Raw genomic sequence first — 23,403 nt, forward strand, 5'->3', positions numbered from 1 at the left:
AAAGAAATAAGCGCTTGTTAATGTAGTTTCTCTCTTTGCCTCCTTTGCATGTGGAATGTGACTGTGAGCAATCCAAGCATACAAAACTGAAACTGACTTTTTAAACCTCTTACTTTCCACACGAAAGGTTTCATGGGATATGCATTGCCAAGGCACAGAGTGCTATTTTATTACGTACATAAAAGCAAGGTGACTGCCAAGCCACATTCAGCCGAGATCTTGTGGCACAGAGTGACAGCCCAGCTCCTCACTGCTGCGATTGAGAGGTCAGGACGAGCAACTTTCACAATCTGTCTAAGATACGAAGACGGAGATGGCTCAGATAGGCAAAGTGAACAGTGCAGTTCTGCGCTGTCTAGGGACTCTTCAGTCCTCCATGACACTTTTCAGGAAGCATAGGCACAATATTCATGAAGAGGCCCTGCCACCATCTCTATAAACCGTCTACACCAGTTGGAAACACTCCCGTAGGAGTCAAAAGATAAGTGAAACTTGGCCATTTTAAGAATAGGTAAATCTTATTAAATCCCATCATGATGGTTAAAACTAGAAAATATTGGAGAGCTTTGGAGAACTCTAGATAATCCAGCAAATAAGACCCCAAAGCATTTGAAGGCTTCAATAACTTAATTACGCGTCTGTGCTAAGTTGCTTCAGTTGTGTCTGACTCTTTGCAACCCCACGGACTGTAGCCCACCAGTCTCCTCTGTCCATGGGATTCTCCAGGCAAGAATACTAGAGTGGGTTGCCATTCTCTCCTCCAAAGGATCTCCCCATTCCAGGGATTGAACCTGTGTCGAGTCTTTACGCCCAATGCCACCTGGGAAGCCCCACCTTAATTATATTAGCATACAAGTTTATGGTGACTTCTCTTTCCCTAGTTGGTACATTTACTTCTGAATAAATACACAGATCAGTTAACTGGAGTGTAAAAATACACAAACTAATGCCCAGAAACACCTGGATCTGACCTTAATACAGCAAGTATAATCAGACCTAATCTCTGTATGTGTGCGTGTGTGTGTGTGTGTGCGTGTGTGTGTGTGTGTGCGCGCGCGCATGTGTAGGTGACATGGGGTGGGGAGCAGCCTTTGGAGATTAATTGCTTAAATTAAGTGCTTAAACGGCATTCTTACAGGTTGTCATTTGTTTGGCCAATCTTACTTCTCTAGATGATTCATTCTGGGAAAGAAACAACACCCTGAAGATTGTCAGATTAATTCTAAATAAATTAAAGGATGATGATATTTTCCCTTTGCTCAGGAACAACAGGAATTCTAGAAGGCCATGCTTCACCCAAACTTAAAAGAAACACACAAAAAATTATTTTTTTAAAGTGAAGAACTCTTAGATAAATCTGATCAAGAACTTATGTCAACTAACTTGTTGAGATGGATGAGTCGACTTCCACTAAAGTCTAAAAAGGAGTTTTAAGAGATGGCCTCTTTTGTCAGAGTGCTGGGAAATAAAAGAATGACTCACTTCATACTTGATGTCAAAGTCCTGGTGAGCTCTGGCTTTCGTGTTTCTGAATCAACAAACAGTCCTGTATAATGTTGCTCAGACCATTACCCAGGAAGTGGCCGGTGACCCTCGACTCCTTTCTCTGTCATGGGTAAAGCTAGTGTGTCCTGGGCAGAAAGGGGCTCCTTCTAACTCTCTGTCATCTTGAGAGACTTGCCCAGCCTCACGTGGCACGACAGAGACTACTGACAAGCACAGTTTAAACAGCCATTTAGCCTGTTTTATAATGAAGCCCAGGATGGAAAGTCTTAAGGACATCTGCCTGAGAGGAATAAAGCAGAGGACTCAACTCCCATCTAGAACCATCTCTTCCAGATTCATTCCGCCAACACGTCACTTTCCACCCAACATGCAGAGAAAGTAGAGGAATGCACTTGGAGCCACAGCCCAAGAGGCCACCAGCTACTTACTGCTCCTTCCATTCATGATAGCCGATGCCAGCCTCTGTCCCCCTTTAGAGGCAGAGTGGCTGTTCCTGAAGATCATGAAGTATGCCGATGATTAGCCCTCGGTACCCTAACGACCTCTGCTACTCAAGTCGTGATAACTATTTTTTCCCATAAGAAGAAAATTCTGACCTAAATTGTGGTCATTCTAGTCCACACCTGGCAGCTTTTCCCCCCACCCTGCTGCAGAAGAGAACGGTCTCCTTTGCAAAGCTGTCTAAATTCAGGATAACCAGAGTCATCTTCTTGCGGACAGGGACCATAACTTTTCACTGTACACATTCAAAATTCAATTTCCGTGCTATCAATGTCTCTCTCTCTCTGAACATAGATGTCTATTCTGCTGGGAAAATCCATAGATATCTCTTTTAAAAAAACAGCTTTATTGAGACATATTTTATGTACCAAACTCAATGGTTTTAATGTATTTAATATTCACACAGAGTTGTGCAACCATCGCCAATATCTATTTTAAGATGGCGAGGAAACCTCTCCAGTGTTCTCTGGACTATAAGCTCTAAGAGGGTAGGGATCGTGTCTGCTTTGCTTGCTCCTCTATCCTGGGCACCTGGTCTGACATCTGGCCAAGCACCTGGCAGAGCAGGAGTTCAGTAAGTGTTTGTGATAGCAACACTTTTATGCTGCCCCAGTGCCAACCTGAACCTTCCAGATTTCTAAGTTTCCCAGGTATGAAAAATAGCTACTTTTCCTCCAACAGAAACTATTTTTTAAACTTTTTATTTCATATTGGAGTATGACTGATGAAGGGTTCCCTGGTGGCTCAGCGGTATAGAATCTGCCTGCAAAGAGGAGCCGCAGGAGATGCAGGTTTGATCCCTGGGTCAGGAAGATCCTGTGGAGAAAGGTGTGGCAATCCACTCCAGTAATCCTGCCCCGAGAATCCCATGGTCAGAGGAGCCTAGTGCGCTACAGTCCATAGGTCGTAGAATCAGACATAACTGAAGACACAGCATGCACGCATGGCTGATTAGAATGCTGTTTCAGGGGTCAGCAAAAGAATTCAGCCATACATACGCATGTATCCATTCTCTCCCAAACTCCCGTCCCATCCAGGCTGCCAAGTAACATTGAGTAGAGTTCCCTGTGTGTACAGTAGGTCCTTCTTGGTTATCCATTTAAAAAATAACAGTGTGTACCTGTCCATCCCAAACTCCCTAACTATCCCTTATGCCAATCCTTCCCCCAACTCCAGCAAGCATAAATTCATTCTCTAAGTCTGTGAATCTGCCAACAGAAACTTTTAATTCAGCTCATTTCCCTATGGTAGGCAGAATGGTCCCTAAGGTTCCTACTCCTTGGTGTATACACCCTGTATATGCACAATTCCTTCCCCATTGAATGGGGGTGGGTCTGACCTTATCAGGCCAGTTTTTTTGAAAAAGAGTAGATGTCAGAGACAAGAAGTCAGAGATTCAAAGTTGCAGTAAATACTGTCCTGTTGGCCTTGAAGGGGCAGACAGCCACATTGTGGAGGGGGTCCCATGGCAGGAAATAGCAGGTGGCCTTCAAGAGCTGGCTCCTAGCTGATGGGCAGCAAGAAAGTGAGGACTTAGTCCTACTGTCACAAGGAACTGAATTCTGCCAACTACCACGTGAACTTGGAAGAGTACTCCAGGTTCCAGGAGAAAATGCAGCTTGATATCAACCCTGTGAGACCCTCAGCAGAGAATCCAGTCACAGGGTCTTCTGATCCACAAAGACTGTGAGATAATAAGCGGGTATTGTTGGAAGCCACAAAGTTTGTGAAAATTTGTTGCACAGCAATAGATACTGAGTATACACTCCTCCAAGAATTAGGAGGAAGGCAGACAGATTACATTAACTCCCAGGAATGACCAGCCTCAAATTTTGAAGAGGCATTGCTGTGGAATTTTAAAATGAGGAGGCTTCTTAATAAAAAGGAATCTCTAGTTTGCAACATTTCAAGAGGTATAAAGCTGAAGTGGAAAAAAAAAAAAGTGTGAAGGTAAACATCGAGGGTCAGATTTCCTAAAAGGTTCCTATTTTTCTCAGCTTCTTTCATCTATGCATGCAGCAAGCATTTGCTGTGTGCCAGATCCAAGATTTAAGCACCAGCGTTGCCCTATCCAATATGCCAGCCACCAGCTATATATGGCCTTTGAGAACTATGAAGTGGCTAGTGGGAACTGAAATGTGCTGCAAATGGAAAACATACACCAGATTTCAAAGACTTTACATGGAAGAAAAATTAGTTAAGAGATTTCCCTGGTGGTCCAGTGGCTAAGACTCTACACTCCCAAAGCAAGGGGCCTGAGTTCAATCCCTGGTCAGGGAACTAGATCCCACATGCTGCAACTAAAGACTCCACATGCCGCAACAAAGATCGAAGATCCTGAGTGTTGCCACTAAGAGCCAGCACAGCCCAATAAATAAATAAATAAAATAATTAAATATTTTTAAAATTTTAAAGAAAAATAAGTTAAAAGATCTTGTCAGTATTTTCTTCTGTGGATCACATGTTGAAAAGACAGTGATGGAGATGGATGGCAAAGAAGTAAAGAAACAAGTACAGATTAAGATAAATGTAAAAGCCAAAAAGATAAATACTACAAAGGAAATACGTGTGACGATAGCGCATGAAAGGGGAAAACTATTTTATATGGAGTGGACAGGAAAGACATCTCTAAGGAGGTAACATGCCCACCTGTAAACCTGCAAGACCACCATAACCTCTCAAGTGTTAACACATGACAGCAACAGGGTCTGAGGAGCTTGAGAGGACTAACAGAGGGAGCCGGTCAGCTGCAGGGCCATCACATGGCACTATACCCATTAGCTTCCGTGGAAAGTGCGCCCCCTGCAGGTGTGCGCCCCTAAGCTCCCGTTTGTATAAATTGTTAATACTTTTTTTGTCAGGCTTCCCTGGTGGCTCAGATGGTAAAGAATCCGCTTGCAATGCAAGAGACCTGGGTTCAGTCCCTGGGTTGGGAAGATCCCCTGGAGGAGGGAACAGCTACTCACTCCAGTATTCTGGCCTGGAGAATTCCATGGACAGAGGAGCCTGGCAGGCTACAGTCCATGGGGTTGCAAACAGTCAGACACGACTGAGCGACTTTCTTTTCAAGTTGTTCTAAGTTGGAGGGGTGTGTATGTGCTCAGTCGCTGAGTTGTGTCTGACTCTTTGTGAACCCATGGATGGTAGCCCTCCAGGCTCCTCTGTCCATGGGATTATCCAGGCAAGAATACTGGACTGGGTTGCCATTTCCTCCTCCAGGGCATCTTCCCTACCCTGGGATCGAACTCAGATCTCCTGGGGTTCCCGCATTAGCAGGTGGATTCTTTACCACCGAACCACCTGGGAAGCCTAAGTTGGAGGGTAGACAGTATGAAAAATCAAGCTTCCAAGATAATTTTTTCAAACTTTAAGTTTTCCAGATACAAAACTGTCTTCCAGTTTTAATAGCTACAGCACACTTGGACTCCGTCTGCCCTGTAGCCTACAAAAAATCTCCACTTAGGAATACAACATAATTTCTGATTTCAAGCACGAGACACAAAGGGCAGACAGTCGGCCATCTGCAATCTGAAATTCATTTTTTTTCATCTCCCAGTGAGCTGAATTTGCTAAAGATTTGTAAAACCTTCGTGACTTCCTGCTACGAATCAGCTGTTTTCTGTATCTGTCTTTTTCTCTGAACAGAGGCAGAAGTGTTAGATAGTTTTCAAAAAAATGTTCTGAGTTACTTGACTACACAGACCTCCAGGCAACAGAAAGCAGGGCAGAGCCAAGAGAGGCTGGCCAGGGCACCTGTGTCCTCACTCAGGTGCCTAAAGCAATGAAGCTCGACTACTTTTCCAGTAATTGCCGCCCCTGAAAAACACATTTACTGCCTGTCACTGTGCACACACTTTTATATTTTTTTAAAAAACCATCTTTGTGAGCCCTCCACCCAACACACATACACACACACACACACACACGTGTACACATACACATGTGTACACAAACACTTCCCTGATTGACACTCTGGAGCAAGAAAGTGTTGAAAATAGACTTTTTTTAAAAACTACTTATAAAAAACAGTATTCTCCATTCACCTGAAATGAGAGGCTTCTGAAATGAAGATGCCTCCCTTTCTCTTAGTACCAGTTATACTCAATCAGACACAGGGTTCTGAAGTCGATTTTTAAGAGCCTTCGGAACTCGTCCCATGCCTTTGTAACGAACAGTAAAAGTTAATTACCACCCACTTTTAAATAGAGTTTTGTTAACAATAGCATGCTATCTTTTTTTCTTTCAAGGCCCAGAATCTGTTTCATAGGAGGCATTCACGCTCAAATCACAGTGAAAATGCAGTGCTCTTTCTCCAGAAAATCACTTTCACTGACCAACCAGGAAGAGAGCATCTGCTCCGGTCGCCTATTCCATTAGTGGTGAAAGGTTTGCACTGATCCATTAACCACTCCCCCCCACTTCCTGGGTGGCCCTCACGACCAAGAAGGGAGCTTCAGGAGACAGCTGGGCCGCCATGGTAGCTCAGACGGTAAAGAATCTGCCTGCTAATGCAGGAGATGGGTTCGATCCCAGGGTACGGGAAATCCCCTGGAGAAGGAAATGGCTAGCCACTCCAGTATTCTTGTCTGCAGAATCCCATGGACAGAGGAGGAGCCTGGTGGGTTACAGTCCATGGGGTCACAAAGAGTCAGACACAAGTGAGCGACTAAGTATGCACCCACGGGAAGCCACTAGCAACACAATTCCCGAACTGTGATCAGGCAAGAGAAGCTACCAAGATAGCCCAGAAATTGACCCTGGCCTGAGACCCTCCCAATGAAGCTAACAGGGGGAAAAAAAAAAAAGTCAAAATAGTGCTCATTCTTAAAAAAAATTTTTTCCCAAAATTATGTTTATGAGGAACCTTGGAGAAGGTCTATGAGATTAATCCAGGGGGATTTTCTCCTTTACACTTCAGGGTACCACCTTGTACAGAAGACAAAGTGTCGATGAAAATATCGTACTTAAAACCTCTTTTCTTAAAGAATTTCTGCCCCAATAGGTTTGCAGATGCATTTCACGACAATCCTTTAAAACGGAGCGGAAGGAGCACTGATGGTCATTTTGGCATCTTCATTTATGTCATTCCAGAGACAGCACCACCCGGATCCCAAATCTGTTCTCAGAAATGTACGCAAGAAGATTCTCCAGGGACTTGGGGGAGCCTGGATAAAGTGCACTGGCTCCCTGCCAGGACAAAGAACACAATGATATTCTGTTAAAAAGCTGAGTGCTTTTTTTCCCCTCTCTCTCTTTCTTCTTTCTTGGAGGGGTTGTTGTTGTTGAGTCTCACTAAGTCGTGTCCGACTCTTTGCAACCCCATGGACTGCAACAGGCCAGGCTTCCCTGTCCTCCACTATCTCCCAGAGTTTGCTCAAACTCATGGAGGGGGAGTTTTTCATTGTGCATCAAATCCCTGACGACCACAAATAAATCCCAGACATTAACGCTGATGCAGTCAGAACAGGAAGTGTTAACACCAAAATGAGCAATGAACTTGAAAAGATTCCCGCCTTAGATCATACTGGGATGTGCTTAGCTCTTGGAAGATGCTTATCTTACTGATAAGGACCTGTCAGAGAGGAGTGATCAGACTGTGTTCCACCGAGTCCTGAAGATGCATTTGGGGATCCATGTCAGATGCTGGGATCAGTGGCAGCATCCAGGAGTGGCTTGGGAGGGAAGGCCTTGAACTCCACCATAATCTCCATCAAGTCACACATTCAAATAAAAATACAATCTAAGGAAAACCAGTGGGCTTATTATACAAAAGCAGCTTCAAAGAGAGCTGCTGGACCCTTTTCCAGGCAGCTGACAAACTCCTAAAATTCCCCTAATGAGACAATGTCTGAGTCTCCAACCCACCTTTCCCACTACAGACTAATTCACACATCCAGTTTAGGGATATTTCCTTCCAACAAGGAATCCCAGAGGGGGAAGTGAGAGAATCCCTGGCTTGTAACAAAAAGAGCTTTGCTCCGAGTTCTGGCCTGGACCTTGACCTTGGCTATGAGACGGGCAACTGACTGTACCTTCTAAAGCGCTAGTCTTCTTTTCCACAAAATGAAATGGGTCAACTCTAGACCATCTGTAATAGCCCTTCCAAGTCTAAAATTCTACAATTTCTATCACCAAATGTTTCAAATAAACACAAAGACAACTGTCTCTTTACAGGCAACTATTGGCCCCTAGGGACCTCTGCTGTTTAGAACTTTCCAACAGGCTTATATTTAGTTCAGAGACAACACCACTGAACATAAATGAGGAGAATACTCCAATGAAGTGGGTTTTTTAAGTTAAAATGAATCTATGGGATGTTACTTCTTATAGTTCTTTACTCTGAATATGAATGTCTAAAACAGAAAACACCAACACTCTGAGCTAGACGGTAATTCAGCTTTATTTGCTTGATCTCTTAGAGCTATTCTTCTTTCCTGGAACTAGGGAACATTTTATGAGTCAAAATAAGGTGAGTGAAACATTAGAAACCAGTATTCTCTATACTCGTTCAGAAGGCCTTTGGTTTTTCATTTAGTTGACAGTGCTAATTTTCAAGAAATTTTTGTTTTCTTTTTGCTGGATTAAATATGAGTAACAGACAAAAAGCTGAGTAAGGAGAAACAAATACTAATGGTTTTTGGCTTTTTTTAAATCATGGTCTGGTTTTAGTTTGGCTAGTAACTAGCTGTGTGGCCTGGCACACATTACTTAGCCTTTCTGAACCATGGTTCACTCATCTGTAAAATGTGGACAACACACCAGTCCACCTTCTGCTCCCTTCTGCTAGGAGTTAAATGAGATAAGGCCAGGGAAAAAGAACAGACATACAGTGTTGGTTCTTTTGATGACTTTCCAAAACACGGACATTTGCCTAATTTTTTAAAGTATGGACATTGCTACTAATTAATGTGGTGGTTAGAACACAGACAAGTCCTAAAACATACGCTGAATCGGCCCAAAGCAAATCAAGAGTTGTAGCAAGGGGACTTCCCTGGCAGTCCAATGGTTAAGATTCTCCCCATCTGATGCAAAGGGCACAGGTTCAATTCCTGGTCAGGGAACAAAGGTCCCATGGCATGTGAGATGAGGCCAAAATTGTTTTTTTAAAAAAAGAAAAGAGAAAAAAAATAAATAAATAAAAAGAAAAGAAAAAAGAAAAAAAGAAAAGAGTTGTAGCAAAAGTGAGGCTTCCAAAAGTCTATTAAGCTAGTGGCAATTTTCTTCTTCTTTTTTTTTTTAAATATATTTACTCATTTATTTTTGGCTGCACTAGGTCCTCATTGCTGCAGGTGGGCTTTCTCTAATTGCGGAGAGTGGGGGGCTACTCTTTGCTGAGGTGTGTGGGCTTCTCTTTGCGATGGCTTCTCTTGTTGCAAAACACTGGCTCTAGGCGAGCCAGCTTCAGTAGTTGAGGCTTGTGGGCTCTAGAGAGCTGACTCAGTAGTTGTGGCGCATGGGCTTAGATGCATGTGGGATCTTCCCGGACCAGGGATTGAACCTGTATCCCCTGCATTGGCAGGTGGATACTTCACCACTGGCCCACCAGAAAAACCCCAACAATTGTCTTCTTTGAAGACACATCAGTTGCTTCCCCAGTTTTCCGTGTTAAGGTTAGGAAGACATAGTGCTAAGGTGGATGGTGGAGATTGTGGGGTTCACTACTGGTCAGACCTTAGAAGTCTAACCTCTGGTAAGCTGGGCCTCCTGTCCTCACGCATCATGATTTGATTAATCTGAATTCTTCCACTTGGAAACCTCTCAACCTAAACCGCCCTTCTGTTTCTCTAACAAAGAAGAAAACTACTTTGGAATATGACCTTTCAGATACTGAATCACGCTTTGGTCCAAATGGATGATACATTAAGTAAGCTATAATTATACATTATGTTATAGGCCTGGCCTCATTTCATTTGCCCACTAAGGAAAGGAGGGCCTCCACCTATACCACTCAAATAAGATTACTTCACACCAAAACTGTGTTATTTCAGTACCAAAAAAAAAAAAGTGTACAAAGAGTGGTGGTGCCTGAGGATTCAAGGCAAAGTCTGAAAAGGGAACCAACCAGAATAAAGAGACGTCGCAGGTGGTACAGATGATTCTAGAGTTGGTTACTTTCTTGACTATCACCTGCCTTGCTGGGTATTTCATGCCATACCAGCATTGCCCGGAGATCCCAAACTCCTCTCAATAAAAAAAGTCATTAGGAGGAGATGGAGGGGAGGGAGGCAGACATACCTCCAAGCTGAACTACTCCAGCTTAGCGAACTACTCCAGCTTAGCGACTCAGGGGTTGGGAAGATCTCAACAATTCCTAAAATTGCTTTGGTTAACCAGTTTCATTCATTCCCCGCCCCACTGTCCACAGAGCTGGGCGCTGCTTCTCCACAGGATGTACACGGTCTGCCTACCCACATGGCATCCATCCTTCAAGAACCTTGCTCAAATGCTGTCTCCTCCAAAGTCACAGAACCGCGCTGCTCGGGTGTTCACTGGATGGGGGGGGCTGATCTCTTTTTGGCAGTCAGCCTCCCTCGGATACATTTTGCAAACGCGGAGCTACTTTGATCTTGCCTTGGATTGTACTGTGGGTCTTAACACTTGCTCCAGATGACACATGCAGACAAGTCCCTTGGGAGCACACCACGTTCTTAGTTAAAAATCTTTTTCTCTCCCAAAGCACCTTGCCCCTTCCCCAAAGCAGTGAGAGATTAAGGGCACTGTATTTAAACATAAATACGGTGTGGGTCGCCGGTATCACGTGTGTTGTCACACCAAACCACATTAGTTAAGTTTCAAATTGCCCTGATTGGCTTCAAGCTCCCTCGCAGTCCCCGGACAGGCGCTAAGCAATTGTGAAATCACCGAAAAGGTAGGGAGGCAGAGAGGGAATAAAGGGAAGCCGGGCCTGAATAATCCTCACTGAGTCATCGTTTCCTGAATGATAGAGCTTGCCGCTTCGCGGGGACGAGGTGTGCGGATCCGGGGAAAGCAACCTGAGCGGCCGGTGGAGGACGAGCCCAGGAAGAGTCCCCCGCCCCTAGCCCTACAGCTGGGGGACCCGAGAGCCGGGGGGCCCGGCCGGCACCCGCGTGCTACAGCGCCCCTCTGTGGCCGCGCCGCAGTCCCCGCCGCTCCCCGCTCGCCCGCAGACCGCTCTCCCCGCGGCCCAAGAAACAAGACACGCACAAAGTTTCCCAGCCAGGCGGTTAGAGAAAGGTCGAGGCGAGGCCAGGTTCCCGAGCCTCGAAGCACGGGCGTGGCTGGAGCGGCGCCCAGGCTGGCGGCGATGGCAAGGGGTCTGAGTCCAAATGGACTCCTCCCTCCCCTAGGATTCCGAGGTGCCCCCAAGCGGGACCCGGGCCCTCCAAATCCCAAGGGCGAAGGACTGCTCCCTTACCCCAACCTTCTAGTGGTGGGCGGGAGGGGAACCCGGGTCCACGACGGGAACGGGACGCACACCCCCCAGGGTTGCGCTACCAGGGTGTGCTTGGAGCTCTTGGGTTTGCTTTTTTTCATTTTCTTAATTGGAGGGAGGGGACGACCAGCTCCCTTTGGCGCATTCTGATCCTCAGCGATCCGAATTCTGGATGCCCCCAAAGAACCCACCTGCAGTCCACCGCCCCACCCAACGTTACTCTCCTTGCTGGGGTGACAAGTGGAAGCAGCAAGTCCCCTCCTCCTCCCCCTCCAGCCTCCGGATTTGGGAGGCAATGTTCCACCAGGGTTTTCCCCGCCGTCCGCAGTGGACCCGCCGGCGGGAGGCGGCGGCGGGAAGCGGCGCCCCGGAGCCGGGGACCGGGAGCGGGCGAGGCCAGGCCCGGCGCGGCGCTTACCTCGTCCACGGTGAGCGGCATGCAGATCCGGTACTCCTTCAGCAGCATGATCCTGCCGGCCACGGACCTCCGAGGCAGGAAGCGGGCGGGGCAGGGGTGGGGGCGCCCCCAGATCAACAAGGCTGCCGCCCAGGCGCAGAGCTGAGCGCCGGGAGCCCCGTGCTTGGAGCCGGTCGGCGAGGCAGCCCCCCGGGCGGTGCGCTCAGTTCCTGGCTTCCTCCTCTCCGCCCGAGAGCATGTCAAGGTTTGGGTCCGGGTGTTCGTGGCTCCCCCGCCTCCTTCCTAGCCGAGGTCGACCCGCCTGGAACGCGGTGTTGCAAAGTCAGGGAGGGAGGGAGACCGACCCACTGGAAACCAATCTGATCGGCAGCCCCGGGCAGCAGGAGCGGAAGCCAGATCAGGACATGCCCGTCGGCAGGCGAGGGGGGTGGGGGGGGAACAACAACAAACCACGAGGTCTCCAAAAATTACACGGAATACACAAAAGTCACCCTCTCGATCCGCCTCTGAAACCAGATCTTAACCTGGCGACTTCCCCCCACCCCCTTTTCCGGCCGGTCTTCCCAAGGCGAATGTCACCGAGCACACGTTGCAGCCAGAGCCAGAGATGCTGACTTTTCAGACAAAGGCTCGAACGGCTGTGCTCCCCGGCGGTAAACAAGATTTCCTTCTCTTTTTAAGGCCGGTCGCCGAGGCGCTCCAGGGTCTCGCTGGGTGAGAAAAGGGAAGCCTCCGCCGCCGCGGCCGCTCGGCTTCTGCGGGGCTGGGGCTCCGGGTTCCTCCGACCTCGGCTCGCGCCTGCGAGGGGCGGGCGGGCGGGAGGAAGCTGGCGCCTTCCGCGCGCGTTCCCTCCCCCGAGTCCGGCTCCCCGAGCGCCGTGCGTGCCCGCGAGTTTGCAGCCACCTCGCCGGGGCCGGAGAGTCGGCGCCGAGCTGCGGTGTGCCTTGGGCTGGGGAGGTGGGTGCGGGAGGAGCGAGCGCAGCTGACATCAGCAGCCGTCGCGGCGGGGAGGGTAGCCCCATCCGGCCAATGGGGAAATGGCAAAGAATGTGGAGGATTTAAACAAAACAGCATGTCTCTCCCGGGCTGCTGCCAGACGGCGGGGCTGCCCCGGAGAGCCGAGGCCGGCCGGCGCTGGGAAGGATCGGAAAAGAGGGGGCTCCTGTCGGCTCCTTGAAACCCTTTGAGTCTTGTTCTCAGATGTACCCCGGGTGCCACGGTGCTCTGTCCAGCCACCCTGGGTAGCTTCTGGGTCCAAGGTACAGGAGTGTGTCCCTTGACTTTTAGAAACGGTTTTTGTGGGGGGGTTTTTTTGTTTGTTTGTTTTTTTAACAAATGCCCACCCGAGTGCGTTTTCACTTTGGTCCAGTAAACAAGTCCAGCGCTGGAGAGGCAACGGGATTTGGGAGCAAAAGAGCAAACCTGTGCCTGGTTTCCTAACTGGTTTCAGAGCAGGAATGCAGAAACAGCAAAGTGCAACACGGTAAATGAAAATGAAATCCACAAGGAAAGACGCACAACCAGGGGGAACGTGAACGGGGACATAGCCTTTTACCTCTCCTGGCCCTGCTCTGCAGTCTGACTGCAGGCTTCGCAGAGCAGCAAGAATAGGTTTTCCTGTCAGCACTCCCAAGTTCAAAAAGTCACAGTGAAATGTCAATGAAAATGCCTGGAGTGTTGGTATTTCATCCATATTAAACAGATCCCTCATTTTAACCACAAGAGGCACATTCTTCAGTTTCTCTGGAAGCTGCATGTAACTGCTGAAGTCTGTTTTTCATTTGCCTGGTATTTTTAAGCTTGTTTTTCTGAAAAGTGCTGGATGAAAAATGCATCAGTTGCCTCTTTGCAGAATAACCTGCAAGCATCATCTTTTCTTGGAAAAGAAAAAAAAGTGCTCTAAGATCCTGCAGGATCTATAGATCCTCCTCACAGGGCTTTGGATGGCAATGCAGATGGCCTCCATATTACAGTATTTAAAATTATGAGCAATAAGTAATTAATTGCTATGGTGGGCTGTGGCTAAAATCATCCAGATGGCTGAAGAGAATTTCTGTGTGAACATGATAACAAAAGCTGATAGAAAAATGACATCCTCTATACAGCTTATATTCTAGGGAAAAACTATTTTCTAGATAAATGCTTCCCAGTATTGGCTCAGAAAGATTCACAGCAACTAATTAAAGCTAAACCAAATTCCTCGAGGTGGAAAAATCTAAATCTGATGCTGTACTGCTGAATAATAACACATGAAAGCCTGCGATACGCAGAGGAAGCTCAAGCTGTTATTCTTTTTCCTGCTTCTTACTAAAACAAGTGTAGTGTCTTCACTTATGGCAGCTAAAACTCTGCCCGGAGGCAGCTAGGGGATGTAGTGGCTAGCCACATACACATACGCACACAGGACATCAGCATACTTGGACATATTCCTGGCTTCCCAGCCGTTCCTGAACCAATTCTATAACTAAGTATTTCACTGATGAATATTATGGTTGAAGAATTACTTCTCTGCCTCCGTTGTTCAGTCGCTCAGCGGTGTCTGACTCTCCGGTGTCGATGGACTGCAGCACACCAGGCTTCCCTTTCCTTCACCATCTCCCGGAGTTTGCTCAAACTCATGTCCATTGAGTTGGTGATGCCATCCAACCATCTCATCCTCTGTCCCCCCCTTCTCCTCCTGCCCTCAATCTTTCCCAGCATCAGGGTCTTTTCCAGTGAGTCGGCTCTTTGCATCAGGTGGCCAAAATATTGGAGCTTCAGCTTCAGTCCTTCCAATGAATATTCAGGGTTGATTTCCTTTAGGATTGACTGGTTGGATCTCCTTGCTGTCCAAGGGACTCTCAAGAGTCTTCTCCAGCACCTGGCAGACTGTAAATAACCCCAGATATGCTTCTGCCCTTTCCTTCTCTGTTAAGCTCCCTTCTCCCCTGAACTCTTCCTTTTCACTCAGTTCGCATGCCTGGTCACATTACCCTTGTTCAAGCACAGCTGTAATCCTACCACCATCAAAACCTTAGTGACTCTCTGGTCTAACTGAACAAGCTGAAATTCCTTGGCGGGAGGATCAAGGCTCTGAATCTATCATTCCTATGGAGCCTCACCATCCTTTTCCAGCCCTACTCCAGCCAAATGAAAAACATCTCTTGTCTGGAGAAGGGCTCCACTTACCTGGATCCGTCTGCTCCTGCCACTGCCTTCACAGAGCCTCTCCTACCCGCTCCCTCAGGACCCCAGCAGGCAGCAGCGCACTGACAATGTGTGTTTTTGGAAAGTGACTCTGATGGCAGTGTGTTGGATGGCTTAGAACAGGATATTAGACAGAGGCCAGAGGTTATTGCATTACTGTAATTCTAAAGCAGACAAATGGAGAGAGCCTGAATTAGCGGATGAAGAAGAAAAGATGATGGATTTAAAAGATTCAGGCAGTACTTGGAAACCGAAGGGTTTTCGCTCCAACGGCGCTTGGGGGAGGGGAGGGCAAAGGGAGCGCGTATTCATTCATAACTCACTCACATAAAAGGAGGAGGGCGCCATCTACTGGTCAGACACCTTGCTTTAAAATGTTTCAAGTCATCAGCAACATTCTGGCGAAAATTGTGTTTGAACCAATGGAGTCTGCAAGGTTCATTTCCAAAGAACCTTGAAGGTGTTGCTACCATCGCTAAGGATGGTAGCGATGTTCCACTAACAACGTACACTACAGTTTACGGGATCATCACATATTAAAACGTGTGGATGGGGACTCCCTGGTGGTCTAGTGGTTAGGACTCTGTGCTCCTAATGCAGGGGGGCGCACATGCTGCAACTAAGACCCAGTGTAGCCAAATAAAAAATTTATAATCTTTTTTAAAAGTGTGGATGGGGTGCAAAGGGCAAAAAGAGGAACCGAGAGTAAAGTTACCAGTGGCGAATGATACTACCAAAAGGAAAAAAATATAAGCCTACGCATGTCTATGACAGCATACAGTCTCAAGGCGGTGACACCCTCTGAAGACAAGGGATTTCAGATGCAAGAAGGGGGAGGTGTGCATCTCAGGCATCTGAGGAGCTGTTCAATCCACTGTCTTCACCAGAATTCTGTTGACTCACACCTTCTGGACATTGAAACCTCTTATCAGTTCAGTTCAGTTCAGTCGCTCAGTCATGTCTGACTCTTTGTGACCCCATGGACTGCAGCACGCCAGGCCTCCCTGTCTATCACCAACTCCAGGAGTTTACTCAAACTCATGTCCATTGAGTCAGTGATGCCATCCAACCATCTCATCCTCTGTGGTCCCCTTCTCCTCTTGCCCTTAATCTTTCCCAGCATCAGGATCTTTTCAAATGAGTCAGTTCTTCACATCAGGTGGCCAGAGTACTGGAGTTTCAGCTTCAGTATCAGTCCTTCCAATGAATATTCAAGACTGATTTCCTTTAGTTTCCTTATCACTTCATGTGAGAAAAAAAAAAAATCTGTAGGGTTCTGATCCACGTCTGTAAATAGGATCTGAAAGAAGAGTGTATCAACAGAGTTTGTGACTCTTCATGTTTTATTCCAAGAATATCCCTGGTACTTCTAATAAAATGCTGTGGTTCTTTCCACCTTCCTACTCACTAGATCTAAGGTCTGAGGCTGCTTTAAGGTCCTGTCTCCTAGACAGCCATTCTAGACTCTTTATAGACAACCCTGGACTATTCATTTTTGTTCTTGTTTGTTTGCCAGGGTGGCCTTTCCATACAAAATATCATATTCTGTAACTGAAGTGCTTCTCTTGTTCTCCAATTCCCTAACACAATGATGAGCTTCCTGAGGAGACAGACCATGTCCTGTTGTGTCTTCCAGAAAGTGTAGCCTGGTGTGAGGGATATTGTGGGTACCCAACAGTGGACTAGCAGATGTATGTATATGAGTTCAGAGTTCTTGACCTTGGCACTACCCACATCTGGTGGCAGATCATTCCTTATGGGGGGCAATCACTGTAGGACTTAGCAGCATCCCTGGTCTTTACACACCGGTTATCAGTGGCAACACCGCCCATGCACCCACCCACACACATTGCCAAATATGGAGATGGGTCTGGAGGGGGAAACTCCTCCAGTGGAGAACGACTGTATTAGTGTAACACTCATTGTGCTTGTGTGCTTGTGATTGTGCTAAGTCACTTCAGTTATGTCCGACTCTTTACAACCCCACGGACGGTAGCCCGCCAGGGTCCTCTGCCCATGGGGTTCTCCAGGCAAGAATACTGGAGTGGGTTGCCATGCCCTCCTCCAGGGGATCTCCTGACCCAGGGATTGAACTCCTATCACTCAGGTCTCCTGCCTTGGCAGGCAGGTTCTTTACCACTAACGCCACCTGGGAAGCCCCATAGTATTCATTAATCTTATCTAAATGTGTAGATACTCCAAAGAAGCTTTTAAAGAGATGGACTTTCAATTTGTTTTAAAGCTAAGGAGAGAAGGAACAGAACAAAACTGTTACATCATGGTGCTATAAAGCTGTCCCCTTCTCATCCCCGTGCTCTGATTTCTATTAGTACAGTAGCCCTTGGTAAAGGCCTTGACTTTCACCTTGATCGTTTGATTAAGGTGATGTCAGCCAAGTTTTTCCATTGTAAAGTGACTAGTTTTTTTTCTTTCCATACTCTATCCTTTGGAAGGTAGTCATTAAGAACAATCATGGCACAGTGGTAAAGAATCTGCCTGGGGACAGAGACGCAGGTTCTATCTCTGGGTCGGGAAGATCCCCTGGCAACCCACTCCAGTATTCTTGCCTGAAAAATTCCATGGACAAAGGAGCCTGGCAGGCTACAGTCCATGGGGTCACAAAGAGTCCAACAGGACTGAGCACGCACGCACGCACACACACAGACACACACACGCTCAAGGGAGCAGAGCTAAGCCCCACCTCCTTGAGGGAAGGGTATTGTGGCAACCTGCAAGATGCGTCTTTTGCCCCTCATTTGTGTGTTCATTCAAGCATTTATCCATATCTGTGTGGACTCGAGAATATTCCTTCCCTTCTTTATAATTCAATATGTTATTTTTGTTGTTCAGACTGTTCCAGTTTTGGCCATTGGTAGCTCTTGCAGAATCATTCTTGTGTCCTTTTGACATGCTCTCCTCCCCTTTAAGGGCAATTTTTGAAAACCAAAGTTATACTTTGCAATTAATTTTTGTTTTACTAAACATTATTTAATTCCAGCTAAGACTATGTCTATATATTCCTCTTTATGCATCTGTGTGTATGGGTCTGTGTGTCCGTGTGTGTGAGTCTGTGTATGTGTGTGCGTTTTAAACACTCGTATGCTGATCTTGTTAGCTTCTAAGCAAATGTTAAATTCTTTCTTAATAAAACTACACAAAGCAAGTTCCAGAGCAATTCTTATGTGTAGACCCATTTATCAGGCTTCTATTAAATACGGAAAATGCCTTTGATGTGGAATTGCTTATAGCCGTGCAGTAAATGCTCATAAAATAAAAATTAATTGAGAGTGATGTGCTACAAATTGCTTCACATAGGGAAAAAACTTGGAGGTTCCATGGCCAAACGTATGGCTTTATCTTTTTTTTTTAATATTCATTTATTCGGCTGCTTTGGCGGCACACGGGATGTTTTAGCTGTGGCATGTAGGATCTAGTTCCTGGACCAGGGATAGAACCTGGGCACCCTGCATTGGCAGCATGCAGTCTTAGCCACTGACCACCAGAGAAGTCCCTATCTTATTTTTTTAATAAATAAGCTAGTAATAAATTTTATGAAGTTTTCATTTTTTATTACATTACTTGTTTTTACAGAAGTTGGCAAGACACTGGAATATTTTGAGATGAATTATGAGAGGATCTGTAACCTAAACTCACTGGAGAGAAATTTTAGTGATGAAAGAAGATGCTGTCCTTGATCCTGAGTGTCCTTTAAAGGGAGGTAAATGCAACCATAACTTATGGGAGCTCTCTAATGCCAAGTATACTTGACCTAGTATCATCAGATGATGTCAACACAGATCCAGAAATAGGATTTCTTAGCTATGTGGTGCCACAGAGACGTCATGGAATTTGACTTTTTGTGGAACATTTTAAATGTCCCCAGAGAGAAGAAGGAATTGTGGTTGCTATTAAGAGTATGTAATCATTTATATCAAAACCTCAGTTTAGAAATTGCTTAGGTGACTATTGGAGAAGGAAATGGCAGCCCACTCCAGGATTCTTGCCTGGAGAATCCCATGGACGGAGGAGCCTGGCAAGCCACAGTCCATGAGGTCGCAGAGTCAGACACGACTGAGGGACTAAGCATAGGTGACTATAGTGAGGCTGAATAATAGCCCTCAAAGATATTAGGTCCTAAGCCCTGGAGCCTGAAAATGTCACCACATTGGAAAAAGGATCTTAAAAAAAAAAGAAAAGAAAAGAAAAAAAGATCTTGGCAGGTTTGATTAAGTTAAGGACTTTGAGATGAGCCTATCCTGGATTATCTGGGTGTCCCTAAATATAGTCACAACTATCTATATAAGATACTCATATTCAGGGTATTTCAGATACTTATATACCCTGAATATTCACTGGAAGGACTGATGCTGAAGCTGAAGTTCCAGTACTTTGGCCATCTGATGCGATGAGCTGACTCACTGGAAAAGACCCTGATTCTGGGAAAGATTGAAGGCAGGAGGAGAAGGGGATGACACAGGATGAGATGGTTGGATGGCATCACCGACTCAACGGACATGAGTTTGAACAAACTCCAGGAGATGGTGAAGGACATGGAAGCCTGGGGTGCTGCAGTCTGTGGGGTAACAGAGAGTTGGATACAACTGAGCAACTGAACAACAACATCTATATAAGAGGGGCTTCCCAGGTGGTACTAGTGGTAAGGAATTCACCTGCCAAAGCAGGAGACAGAAGAGACTCGGGTTTGATCCCTGAATTGGGAAGATCCCCTGGAGGAGGGCAGGGCAATCCACTCCAGTACTCTTGCCTGGAGAATTCCATGGACAGAGGAGCTGGGCGGGCTATAGTCTATGGGGTTGAAAAGAGGAGGACACGACTGAAGTGACTTAGCACGCATGCATCTGTATAAAGAAAGGCAGGTGGACATCTGACAGAGGAGAGGAGAAAGCAATGTGAGCATGGAGGCAGAGATGGGAGAGATGAGACCACAAGCCTATGGATGCCCACAGCCACCAGAAGCTGGACGAGGCACGGAACAGAGTCTCCAGGGAGGGCGTGGCCCTGCCATACCTCATTTCTGCCCACAATGACGCTGAGTTCAGACTCTAGATTATAAGAGCATTAATTGTTTTTGTTTTAAACCAGCAAATTTATGGTTATTTGTTACAGCAGCAAGAGTAAATGAATACAGTGACTTAGGTGTGCTTTTACTCACCTGATATAACGGCGCTTGACAGGAAGTAATTCTAACCCAGGACCAAGAGGTTTACTCAAAAGATAAAACACAGCATATTTTTCTTGATCAAGTGCTTCGCAACAGACTTGAAAACATCAAGTTCTCCCATTGTCTTTCTTTCTTTTTTGACATAGGATGGCATATGGGATCTTATTTCCCTGACCAGATACCAAATCTTCAACCCCTGCAATGGAAGTGTGGAGGACCACGCTGGACTACTATGGAAGCCCCTCCCATTGTCTTTAAAATAAGCAATTTATAAAAACAAATATTGGGGGAATTCGCTGGCAGTCCAGTGGTTAGGACGGGGTGCTTTCACTGCCAGGGCCAGGGTTCAATCTGTGGTCAAAAAATAAATAAAAACAAATATTTTACACACAGGTCAGGAAGTGTTTTATAAACTAAGCCCCATGACTTTCAATACCATCAGTATGTTATTGCCTCCTAACTTAAATCTCTAGCCCTAATGACTCCCTTTAATTTGACACTTGAATATCCATTTGCCTTCTCATCATTGTCACTTGGATATCCAACAGCCATCGCAAACGTAACATATCCGAAAGTGACGCCTGTCCTTTTTTCTCTAGCTTGCTTGTCCCTAGTCTGCTCGATCTTGGTAAGTGGCAACTCCATCCTTTCAGAGCTTGATGCAGACATGCTTCACCCTCCCCGCAACAACCAACCACAAATGCTACCTTGGCTGTGTTTTCAGATTATATCCGGGACCACGCCACTTCTTACCCCTTCTACTGCCTCCACTCTCATTTTTCTCCCAGATTATTGCTGAAACTTTCTAACTCGTCCCCCAGCTTCTGCCCAACAGAAGACACCTTCTGCTCCACAGGAAACAAGAGTGATTCTTTAATTATACTATACAAATTAACACTTGTCCATTCTGTTGCCCCAAACTCCATTGGCTTCCCACCTTACACAAATTAAAAACCAAATCCTGAGACTTCCCCAGCAGTCTGGTGGTTAAGACTGCCTTCCAAGGCAGGGGGCACGAATTCGATCCCTGGTTGGGGAACTAAGGCCCCACATGCTGCTAGGTGTGGCCCAAAAGTGAAAAACAAAATAAACAAAAAAAACCCCAAGCCCTTCTAATGGTCACTGCCCTAAATCTCATCTCCTAAAACTCTCACCCTCACTCATTCTGGTTTGCAAACAAGCCAGGCATGATCTGATTGCTCTCAGCTCAGGGTCCCTGCTGTTGCCTCTGGCTGGAATCTCCATGCCTCAGCAACCTGCGAGACTTCCTGACTTACTTCTGGTCTTGGCTCACTGGCCATGCCCTCCTCAACCACCTCCCAAGCACTGTCACACCCAGCATGTATTTACGTGTCGGTTTTCTGTCTTCCTCCCCGTTAGAGTGTTTGTTCACTTCACAAAGGCAGGAACTTTGGGTCAGATAAGTGCACAGACAATAAGCTGAAAGTGCCAGAAATGCCAGATATGAAAACAGACATACCAATGCAGTAATTAATATTAAGCACATTATTTTCAATAATTAGTATCACAATATGCATTACTGTGATTCTTTCTGAACGAACGTTTTTTTCCAGTCTGTATTTCTCTCTCCATTTTAAGTACCTTAGTCTTCCATTGCCAATTTTTCTCTTCTGAAACCAAATTCTTTCTTACAAAGCCACAAATTTAATCTCAGACTCACTCAAATAATAGATTTATAGTCTGTCTATAATACAGTACTTTTATCTATTTTCTCTGCCCATTACTCAGACTTTTATTGATTTCTTTCTTTAATATTTATTGATTTATTTGGCCGCGCTGGGTCTTAGTCATGGCATGTGGGATCTTTAGTTTTGGTATGGAAACTCTTAGCTGTGGCATGTGGGATCTAGTTACCTAAACAGGGATCGAACTCGGGCACCCTGCATTAGGATCGTGGAGTCCCAGCCACTGGACCATCAGGGGAGTCCCCCAGTTTCCTTCATTTACTTCACTTGAATTGTTTGGCTTCCTTTGCCAGCTTTTCCTTAGATTTCAACTTGCTTTTTTGTTTTCACTACCTCCAAGCCTAGCAAGGAAGGGCTTCAGTTTGGTGTGGAGCCAACTAGACTTTTTTCCACCTATTTGGCTTCTCCACACTATTTTTTGAGTTCTGTGAACTATAAATCTCTTTAGTCCACCACACTTTTGTTACTTTTTGTCTTTTCAAGCAAAGGACGGACCTCCAAATCCTTTTGTCTACTCTAGTCAAACCAACTGCCCCCCAAATGCAGAACCACAAAACATCTTACCCTAGTGTGTCTCAGTGGGCGTTAGAGTGTGGTTTAGAAATCTGCAAGGGAATTTGGGGTTGCCACAATCGTTGGGGAGGAGGAAGATATCAACATGGAATTGTGATGCTGAACAACCTCGATGCAACCAACCTACACAATAGAATACAATCCCACATTTCGTCAGACTTTTTGACATCCTGCCAGACACTTCCTTATGTATCTGAGGCGTAAACTCTCAACTCCATTATATATATGTCAAGCTATTTTTCATTTTGAAGTTTTAACACCCACTAAAAAATTTCAGACTTCTATGTGGAAAACAATGTAAGATTATACTTTGATATAGACAGAACTTTACCGAGACGTTGTACACTAGGTTGGAAAAATCATGCTTGAGGAACCAACAGAATACACCTGTGGCAGCTCTAACGTTTGCATTTAGTTATTGTGTTGTATATGTGTACAAGCAAATGGCTGCTTCTTTGTATTTCTACTGTAAACATGTTTTAGCCTTTATATTTAGAAATATATCATTATCTTGCTATTTTGCAATGTTTCTCCTTTACAGCTAGGATGTCTTCTTGATTTTTTTATAGTTATGTGTGTAGATGGGTTACATTATCCATAATTTTCATTATAGAACAGTAGGGGGAGAAAGGTCTATTCAGCATATATAAAGAGAGGTTGGTGCTGATGACACTGAGAATCACTAACATAACTGTTGACCACTCAAAAGATTTCCCATTTGCTTCCCAGGCTACTGTTGACACTTGGACCATACCACACAGAACCTCATTCTCACTTTCAAGGATCTTAAGCTTTTTTTTTTTTTTAAGGGATCCAGATGGTGTGGATGATAATAAAGAAAACTAGTATGCTCCTTAAGAACTGGAAATCGACTCGTGTTTATAAAAGAGATCTCATTTGATGCTCAGAAGTGGGA

General features: G+C 45.8%; 1 pseudogene; it reads right to left on the reverse strand.

Moving 5' to 3' along the window:
* LOC138083673 (RNA-binding protein 4B pseudogene) overlaps positions 1–6,483 on the reverse strand; it is a 46,302-nt pseudogene extending 39,819 nt beyond the window's left edge.
* Between the last annotated feature and the right edge of the window lie 16,920 nt (positions 6,484–23,403).

The sequence above is a fragment of the Capricornis sumatraensis genome, chromosome 8, assembly GCF_032405125.1.
Source record: "Capricornis sumatraensis isolate serow.1 chromosome 8, serow.2, whole genome shotgun sequence".
NCBI lineage: Eukaryota > Metazoa > Chordata > Mammalia > Artiodactyla > Bovidae > Capricornis > Capricornis sumatraensis.